Genomic DNA, 9915 nt, shown 5'->3' with positions numbered 1-9915 from the left:
AACATTGCTTCCATTTGTTTGTGCAGCCTTTCGAGGAAACTTTGTCTTCCAAGATGACAATGCACGGCCTCATCGTGCTCGCATGATCCAACACTTTCTTTCTGACCGTGGTGTAGAGCATATGGAGTGGCCTCCAATGTCCCCGGATATGAATCCGATAGAGAACTTGTGGGCAGAATTAACGCGTCAAATCGACCACTTGGACCAGCAGCCGACCTCTGTGCGTGAATTGCAGCAGGCTATTGTCACTGCATGGCAAGCGATTCCTGTCCAAACCTTGGCAAATCTCGTGAACAGCATGCCTCAACGTGTACGTGCTCTACTGAATGCTCGTGGGGGTTACACGAAGTACTGAACTGTAATTTTACTGTCCGTAATCCCAGTCGTAATTTAACTTTGGTTTTTGTTATTAAAAAAATTTGGCTAATGTGCAAAATAAAGAGATACTTCTGGAAAACGTACAGAAGTTTAACACAGTACTGTCCATGAATTGAGTTCGATATCAGTTTGCATCACTTTCAAGGATCAATTTATTTGTTTCAAAATGTCAAATGTGGTTTTTGTTTCTTTTAAAGGTCACATTAACAAAATCTAGAATAATTTCAACATAATCCCAATGAACTTTTGGTTCTAAGACATCTTGAAAAGTAAGTTCACCCCCACAAAAAAATATTCCATATTAAATGCTACGTCTGTATATATATATATATATATATATATATATATATATATATATATATATATATATATATATATATATATATATATATTCAGTCATGTGAAAAAGTGAGTACACCCCATGTAAAGTTTTGACTTTTTCAACATATTTCAACATACAGCTATTTGATCTTCATTTCAACAATATTGATAGATAAAGGTGATATAATATAACAAATATCATTGAACATTTCCATTTTGTAGTCCACTGTATAATTTAAATAAACATAAATGCAAATTTCGCATGTGGAAAAAGTAAGTACACCCCCACAACCCACATGTATCACTACTTCAAATACCTAAAATTAGAATCAGGTGCACCAGCTCAGGTGCAAATGATGAGAACATCGTTGGAGAGGATCTTGGAGGAACCTGTCTTATTTAAACCTCAGACATTTAGTTTGGTTTGCTCTTTGTTGTTGAAGTGTGCAGTGTCACCATGCCGAGATCAAAAGAGCTCTCTGAGGCCTTCAGGAAGAAGGTTATAGATGCCTTCGAGTCTGGGAAGGGATTTAAAAAGATCTCCAAACAATTTGAAATCAATCACTCGACTGTCCGGAAGATCATCTACAAGTGGAGAAGATTCCAAACAACTGCCAACTTGTTCAGGCCAGGCCACTTCAGCAAGTTTCAACCCGAGAGCAGACCGCAAGATGCTGAAAGAAGTCTCGAAGACCCCCAGAATGTCATCACAGGACCTACAGGTAGCTCTTGCCACTGTTGATGTCAAAGTGCATGAGTCTACCATTAGAAAGAGGCTGCACAAATTAGATCTACATGGGAGGTGTGCCAGAAGGAAACCTTTGCTCTCCAGAAAGAACATCAAGGCAAGACTAAAGTTTGCCAATGAACACCTTGGCAAAGACCAGCACTTCTGGAACAATGTGCTCTGGACAGATGATCAAAGGTAGAGCTATTTGGCCACAGTACCAGAAGACATGTTTGGCGAAAACCAAAGGCAGCATTTGACCACAAGAACCTGATACCAACTGTAAAGCATGGTGGTGGAAATATTATGGTTTGGGGCAGCTTTGCTGCATCAGAGCCTGGGCAGCTGACCATTATAGAATCCACTATGAATTCTTCATTGACCAGAGGGTGCTTGAGGATAATGTGAGGCTATCTGTCGGAAAGTTGAAGCTCAACCGAAGGTAGACCTTGCAACATGACAATGACCCTAAACATACCAGTAAACCACCAAGGAATGGCTGAAAAGAAAGAAATGGAGGGTTCTGGAATGGCCAAGGCAAAGCCCGGAACTAAACCCCATCAATATGTTGTAGGGGGATTTGAAATGAGCTGTGCATGCAAGAAACCCCTCAACTATCGCACAGCTGAAAGAATTCTGCACGGAGGAGTGGGCAAAAATATCTCCCAGTCAATGTCAGAGACTGGTAAGAAACACCTACTTGAGGTTGTTTCTGCCAAAGGGGGCAATACCACCTATTGGAGCCAAGGGTGTACTTACTTTTTCCACATGCGAAATTTGCATTTATGTTTATTTAAATTATACAATGGACTACAAAATGGAAATGTTCAATGATATTTGTTATATTATATCACCTTTATCTATCAATATTGTTGAAATGAAGATCAAATAGCTGTATGTTGAAATATGTTGAAAAAGTCAAAACTTTGCATGGGGGTGTACTTACTTTTTCACGTGACTGCATAGCCTGCAGTAAAAAGGGTTCAAGGAGGCACTGCAACACCACCTCATGCCATCCCCCATCCTGCTCCATGATCTTTATTACTCCCTTTAACCCTTCCTAGCCCCATTGACCCTCTTATTTGCTGATTTCAGTTGTTTTTTTTTGTATAGAGTCGAGGCTCGTGAAAGAGCTAACATTTATCAAACAAACAAATCAAACAAACAAGCAAACAAAGTATATAAAAAGGGGAGTGGTCGACAAGATGGGGAGGGAAGGGGAGGAAGCACACAAACACAATATTTGAGAGCAGGGACATCGGGAGATGTGTGGGAGGGAGAGGGCCTGGGGAGGGGGGGGGGCAGGATAGGTCTAAAACGCAAGGACACCAAGGACTTCCAGGAAAGAAGTCGGCACCTCAAAAAGTGGATTTGGGGTGAAATTAGAGGGGGTAGAAAGGATCAAGGTTCACCCTCATCCCTTCTCCCTCTCTTCCTTTCCTGTTTGCTATTTATTTGTCCGTAGTGGCCAATTGTTGCCCCACTTCCCCACTACCCCACTGTCAATTTAACCTAGCTCCCTCAATGAGCCTCTCTCTTGTAGAGAGAGAAAAAAAAGATCACTCCAACATGTAAAGCAGCCAACATCATCATAAGTCAAATTTCCTCCCTCCCTTCAATCCGACCAAACAGGCAATCAAACCTTTTTGAAACACCAACTACATCACACCTCCCCCCACACACCCAAAGGCCTTACTTGTCTCCATGAAAGCAATCTTGATGAAGTTCCTTCAAAACGCATTGCAGTAAATTGAAGGGATCTCGTTCCTGAAATAAGGTGAAATTCCTTTGGACTTCTGCATAAAAACAAACACGGACCGAAAGTGAAAGAAAATAAAGATTTAGCAGCCAGCAATCATAATATAGTCTGTCAAGTGTCGGCTTGTGACAAAAGTGGGTTTTATGTGAGGAGGTGAGAATGTTGGATGTCAAAAAAGTTTTTGTTGTTGAAAGTGAAAAAAGATGTTGAAAGTCTAGAGAGGAAGACAGACATCTGCCTGCATGTGTCCATGTGTTTTATACCTCTCCCACCTCCGCCCCCCTTTCACATGCCTACTCCCCCAAGCTCTCTCCCTCCCACAGATCTCTCGATGTCCCTGCTCTCAAATGTTGTACTTGTGTGCTTCCCTCTCTCCCCCCATCTTGTCTCCCGCTCCCTTTATCATATGTTTTATGTGTCAGTTTGTTTTTATGTGATTAATGTTAGCTCTTACACGAGCCTCGATCTTGTATACAAAAAAAAAGGACAGAAATGTGGCAAGATTTTTATAGAATCAAAATAGAATTGGCCTATTATGTTGGGTTGAATGTTTCCAATTTGCTGTCAGATCTCAAGAAGATAAACTGAGTCGAGCGAAATTTGTACTTGAACGTGAAAGCTCTTTGGAAAACCAGGTATATAGACCGAGGGACAAGATTATTTTGCTTAGTTGGAGTTATGTTCACCTCCGAAATGTCTGGTCATGAATGTATGCTCTCTGTGGAGATTAATCCAACTAAAATGGCCATTCTGATGTTGTGCCAGCAGGTGGGCTCTGCAGCTCATATCAGACTGCCCTTGGGGAATGTAAACGATGGGGGGGGGGGGGGGGGAGGGGAATGGTTGGGGGGGAGAGGTTGTGTAAAGCCAGCAGTCCCACCTGAATTTGTATTGAGAAATATAAAGATTCCAAATTATTACCCTAACTACTGCTGGTAGAGGGTTGGCAAACCACCCAGCATGACCCCAGATCAAGAAACTGCTTCGGCAGAACCAATACTCTGTAACAGTGTATGGCACATCGGATCAGATGTTAATTCCTATAAAAAGGGATGTGGATGTTGAATTCCATTCAATTCATGGTAAAAGTATTGCTTGGTCCTAGATGGTTAATAAACTTGTTTGGTGTGCAGCATGTGGCTGCTGGTTGCATTATTTTTGGAAGCGCAGCTGTGCCACTGATGCATTGCCCCTGTTACCAGTAAACCAGTACTCATTCTTGAGAAAAATGCCTGGGGCATAGAAAAGGCCCCGTTATATGGTATGTGCCATGTGGCAAACTATAGAAAAGAAGGGACATTCCATGGCTTGTGGAAAATACCAAACTATAGAAAAGAAGGGACATTCCATGGCTTGTGGAAAATACCAAACTATAGAAAAGAAGGGACATTCCATAGCTTGTGGAAAATACCAAAGTATAGAAAAGAAGGAACATTCCATAGCTTGTGGAAAATACCAAAGTATAGAAAAGAAGGGACATTCCATAGCTTGTGGAAAATACCAAAGTATAGAAAAGAAGGGACATTCCATAGCTTGTGGAAAATACCAAACTATAGAAAAGAAGGGACATTCCATAGCTTGTGGAAAATACCAAACTATAGAAAAGAAGGGACATTCCATAGCTTGTGGAAAATACCAAAGTATAGAAAAGAAGGGACATTCCATGGCTTGTGGAAAATACCAAACTATAGAAAAGAAGGGACATTCCATAGCTTGTGGAAAATACCAAACTATAGAAAAGAAGGGACATTCCATGGCTTGTGGAAAATACCAAACCATAGAAAAGAAGGGACATTCCATAGCTTGTGGAAAATACCAAAGTATAGAAAAGAAGGGACATTCCATGGCTTGTGGAAAATACCAAACTATAGAAAAGAAGGGACATTCCATAGCTTGTGGAAAATACCAAAGTATAGAAAAGAAGGGACATTCCATGGCTTGTGGAAAATACCAAACTATAGAAAAGAAGGGACATTCCATGGCTTGTGGAAAATACCAAACTATAGAAAAGAAGGGACATTCCATGGCTTGTGGAAAATACCAAACTATAGAAAAGAAGGGACATTCCATGGCTTGTGGAAAATACCAAACTATAGAAAAGAAGGGACATTCCATAGCTTGTGGAAAATACCAAAGTATAGAAAAGAAAGGACATTCCATGGCTTGTGGAAAATACCAAACTATAGAAAAGAAGGGACATTCCATAGCTTGTGGAAAATACCAAAGTATAGAAAAGAAGGGACATTCCATGGCTTGTGGAAAATACCAAACTATAGAAAAGAAGGGACATTCCATGGCTTGTGGAAAATACCAAACTATAGAAAAGAAGGGACATTCCATGGCTTGTGGAAAATACCAAACTATAGAAAAGAAGGGACATTCCATAGCTTGTGGAAAATACCAAAGTATAGAAAAGAAGGGACATTCCATGGCTTGTGGAAAATACCAAACTATAGAAAAGAAGGGACATTCCATAGCTTGTGGAAAATACCAAAGTATAGAAAAGAAGGGACATTCCATGGCTTGTGGAAAATACCAAACTATAGAAAAGAAGGGACATTCCATAGCTTGTGGAAAATACCAAAGTATAGAAAAGAAGGGACATTCCATGGCTTGTGGAAAATACCAAAGTATAGAAAAGAAGGGACATTCCATAGCTTGTGGAAAATACCAAACTACAGAAAAGAAAGGACATTCCATGGCTTGTGGAAAATACCAAACGATAGAAAATAAGGGACATTCAAAAAATCTCGTGTGCATGCTGGACTACCCTTGTGTTCTTAGGAGGAACCAAGTAATGCTCTAGAAAAGTTCATATAAAGGGGGGGCAATTTGATTCCTACAGCTGCATGAAGAAGTAATGTATTTTCAATGCAGTTAACGTCTCTCGGTTTCAAAGGGACCACTTGATTCATCCAGCTGCATGAAAAAATTTGCAATCCAGTTGCAGAAAGTGCCTACAATGCCTATAATAATTAATAAATAATATAATTGATTATAAGAATTCATAACAATTAATAATAATAATATAATTAATAATATCATTTGTTGCCTATAATGTGTACACACATCGTGCTTGTCCAATGCTTGTCCTGAAGAATACATCACACCCAGCATGTGTGCAGTTGGTTGATACATAGTAGAAACTTTATTAATTTTTTAAAACAAATTATTCACACACATGCACATTATTATCTTATGTGTTTTCGTTTTCAAGGTACCCAGAACACTTTACGTACTGATGTGTTTTAACCTATATATGCAGGGTGCCCATTGCCAACGATAAAAAGTTGAACTTACGGAACATTTTTCTGATCAACCATGAAGGACAGACGACCCGGCAACCGATTTTATACATGTTGCAAACAAGCTCCTCCATGCAATTCATCGTGCACAAATCACCTTGTTCACCTGAAAAAGGACAAAAGAAGATGTTATCCAAAATGGATCATTTGAACATGACGTTTATTCTGAGCTTTTCACTCAAATTTCACAACTCTCAGAAAGCCTCCTCTAACTTCCTGCCAAACACCGTGAATGTCTCCCTTATTTCCTCTCCACCACCACTGTATGACAATTTATATGTGGATAATCAAGTTTGTGATGGCCTTGTTCCATCAGGAAAATGCAAGTAACACAAAAGTAATTGTCAGGCTGGCAAGTGTGGGATCACCCAAACGTTTTCCTTGCATGACGGAGTGCCATCTTTCAAGAGACATGTTCCAACAGGTGCCATTTGGAGAAGTGACAGGAAAGCTCAGAGGAAGCAAAATCACCTTAACTTAGTGTTGGCTTATTTCCTGCCTTGACTCTAAACTGGCAACCTGGTGATTTACGGACAGGCTGTTGGCTCAAACAGTGCACTGTGCTTGGGATGAAGGTAAACATGGCTTTCCCATATGCTAGCATTTCCTTGTGGATGTTGAAGGCTCTTAAAGTAACACAATTCCGAATATTGATAAGTGCACAACATAAGAAAACTATGACGCACTCGGTAAAGAGCACACCTCCGCCAGGCTGACCAGTTTAGGTTTTGTATACCACTGATATGCCAGATCTGGATTCGGACCTGAACCAAAATCTAATCGGCTTGTTTTTGTCGTCTAACCAACTCATCCACCAAGTTTAGTCATAATGCATCCAGAACCCTTTGAAATATCATGCTTTATATCGTTTTCGGCCCCCCACCCCAATGGTGAAGAATCGCGTAGAAAATAAAAGAATTCTCGTGTCTGGATCCGGATTCGAATCTTCACCCAAATCGAATCAATTCATCCTTGTTAGTCAGGGCCCTTAGGGATATTTTGGGGCCGTTTGGTTCAAATTCTTCCAAAAGCACCAAATTTGGCCCAGATATTGCCCATGCCATACTCTTTCGATTTTTGACGGGCGCCAAGACGGGCGCCCCCCCCCCTCCGGGGGCCCCATATTGGCGAAATACTAAATGGCCGCCACCCGGATTAGAGGAAAATCAGTTAAATAACCAAAAGGGTTGGAATCATGTATGATACCACTTTTCAGGGGTTTTCGAGGTCGAGGAATCCAATTATGATGTTATTTTGATGATACGAGGTCAAGGTCAACCCTCAAGGTCATCTTAAAGGTCATTTTTGAGTCAAACATGTCGGTTTTTGCGTTTTTTGTCAAGATTTACACGAGGTTCACCATTTTATGTTTCTGAGTTGGGTAATCGAACTCTGACCTTATTTTTGACAATTAGAGGAAATATTTACATGTCTGTTTCCTAATTTTCAGGCATATGCAGTTCATCAGTCTAATTACAAAGGTACGGATTTTGATGTTTTGAACTGTATGCCATATCCTTGTGTTTAATTTTTGTGCGATCATGATCCGGGTTCATGTATACATGATTGTATACATGTCATAAATATAACGTCATAGGTCATGTGACCTGGCGGCCATATTGGATTTTATGAAAACCTTAAAAATGGATCCCTGCCTTCATTTTTCGATCGATTCATTTTGAACTTTGACCACTTATAGTACGCCATGTGATTGGATGCATATCCTAATTATGACGTCATAGGTCAGGTGACATGGTGGGATGGACCGGTATGGTCCCTGGATCATACCGCCCTTGGCGCCCGTCAAAAATCGAAAGAGTATGGCATGGGCAACATCTGCGCCAAATTTGATGCTTTTGGAAGAATTTGAACCAAAATATCCCTAAGGGCCCTGACTATGTCACACGCCCAACCTGCCCACCAAGTTTTGTCCGAATCCGTCCAAAACCTTTTGAGATGTCGTGCTATATATCGTTTTTTGCCCTAATACAATACAATGATTCTTCAACACACCAGATGAGCAATGACAAATGGTGAGTCATCCACTCTCAACTCTGCTCCAGCCAATCCGAGCCAGAGATAGTGGTGCCTGAGTCAACCAATGGGTGTACGGATAATAATTAAGTCATGACTGGACAACCAATCAGTGTCGATCTCACATAGACATGTTCATATATGGACACTCTTTCACTTCCTTCTTTAACTTATTGTGATTTACCTTGAAGAATACAGCACCAAAAGCTTTGGATATTCTTATTATGTCGTGCTTGTTTTATTGCATTTTAAAGTTCTGTAGTTCCAAACATCTGTTCATTTTATCTTTTTTCTTTATTCGACTTTCTACAGCTTTAAATGAACACTTGTTTTACTCTGCGCATGTTGCACATCACATGCAGCGAATTTCACCTCCCTGCGCCTTGTATTTATTGTTATTTAAAAAACGCTTCTGTACACCGCCCTTGATGCTCGGTTTGCAAGCCACCGTCTACATTTCCAATAGAAGAGACATAATTGCTCTTTCATGGAAATTGTTTTTCGAGTTTTTTTATCCTCAAAAAATAGACCGTAGTGAGCACACATTCATGTTAAAAGATTGGTCTTTAAAACCTATCCTTATGAAAGGGGACGGACATATGTACAAACACAAACTGACATTGTGTTTTATATGATAGATGAAAAGTGCTTTGAAAGAAAACGACTTGATTGATTTCATCATTAATTTGCTTAAATCTCATTTAAAGGAGAAAGCGCATATTTCAAAAACCAAGAATGATTCCGTCTTATCGTCAAACCTTTCACTTTGCATATATGTATGAAAAAGATGCACAATGAAGCAGGAAGTGAAAAAAGTTATTTCTCATTGCCATGTTATCCTCAGTTGGCTGTTTGGCCATCTCTGAAGTCATGCATGTGATTTTGGATCAAGGATGGACTGTGGAAATCTTGTGATGATATCAAAACTTTAAATTACTGCTGCAGACAGTTTAAAACAATCAAAACAAGTCTGGAAATAGTGATGGCACTCACAGTTTTTGGAATGTTCACGAGATAAGAAGTAAACTGCAAGAGATGGAGTGTGGAATAAACACTGAAGAACAGCGCTGATGTAGCTGTTGTTTGCCTCCTTCATCGCCTGACCAAGTCCAGCTGCATATCCGATATTTTTCGGCCACTGGAGTTGAAGCTCGTGTTCAGGAGAAGACATCGTCCCTGGAACTTCTAACAGACCCTGCCAATGTGCATGGCAAATGAAAACACCAACTCAAACAACATAACAATTCTACTTTCCACACCAATGTGGTGAGGCACAAACGCAACAAGGTCATGTGCTTTGGATTGGATCTTTTATGTTATACTGGGATAATAATATGCCAAATGGTGCAGTGCTGATGGTATATAGAGGAATATACAAGGATAGACAAGGA

General features: G+C 40.2%; 1 long non-coding RNA gene across 1 annotated transcript; it reads right to left on the bottom strand.

Annotated features, from left to right (window-relative positions):
• Positions 1-3153: 3153 nt before the first annotated feature.
• LOC144892844 (uncharacterized) lies at positions 3154-9651 on the bottom strand. The gene is made up of 3 exons (XR_013623987.1): positions 9518-9651; positions 6486-6596; positions 3154-3222 (listed from the first exon to the last, which is right to left on the bottom strand). It is a non-coding gene; the product is annotated as an uncharacterized LOC144892844 (long non-coding RNA).
• Positions 9652-9915: the final 264 nt, after the last annotated feature.

This window comes from Myxine glutinosa, chromosome 7, assembly GCF_964187855.1.
Source record: "Myxine glutinosa chromosome 7, kmMyxGlut1.1, whole genome shotgun sequence".
Taxonomy (NCBI): Eukaryota; Metazoa; Chordata; class Myxini; order Myxiniformes; family Myxinidae; genus Myxine; species Myxine glutinosa.
The sequence above is the reverse complement of the archived record's forward strand: the minus strand, read 5'-3'. Positions and strand labels throughout refer to the sequence as shown.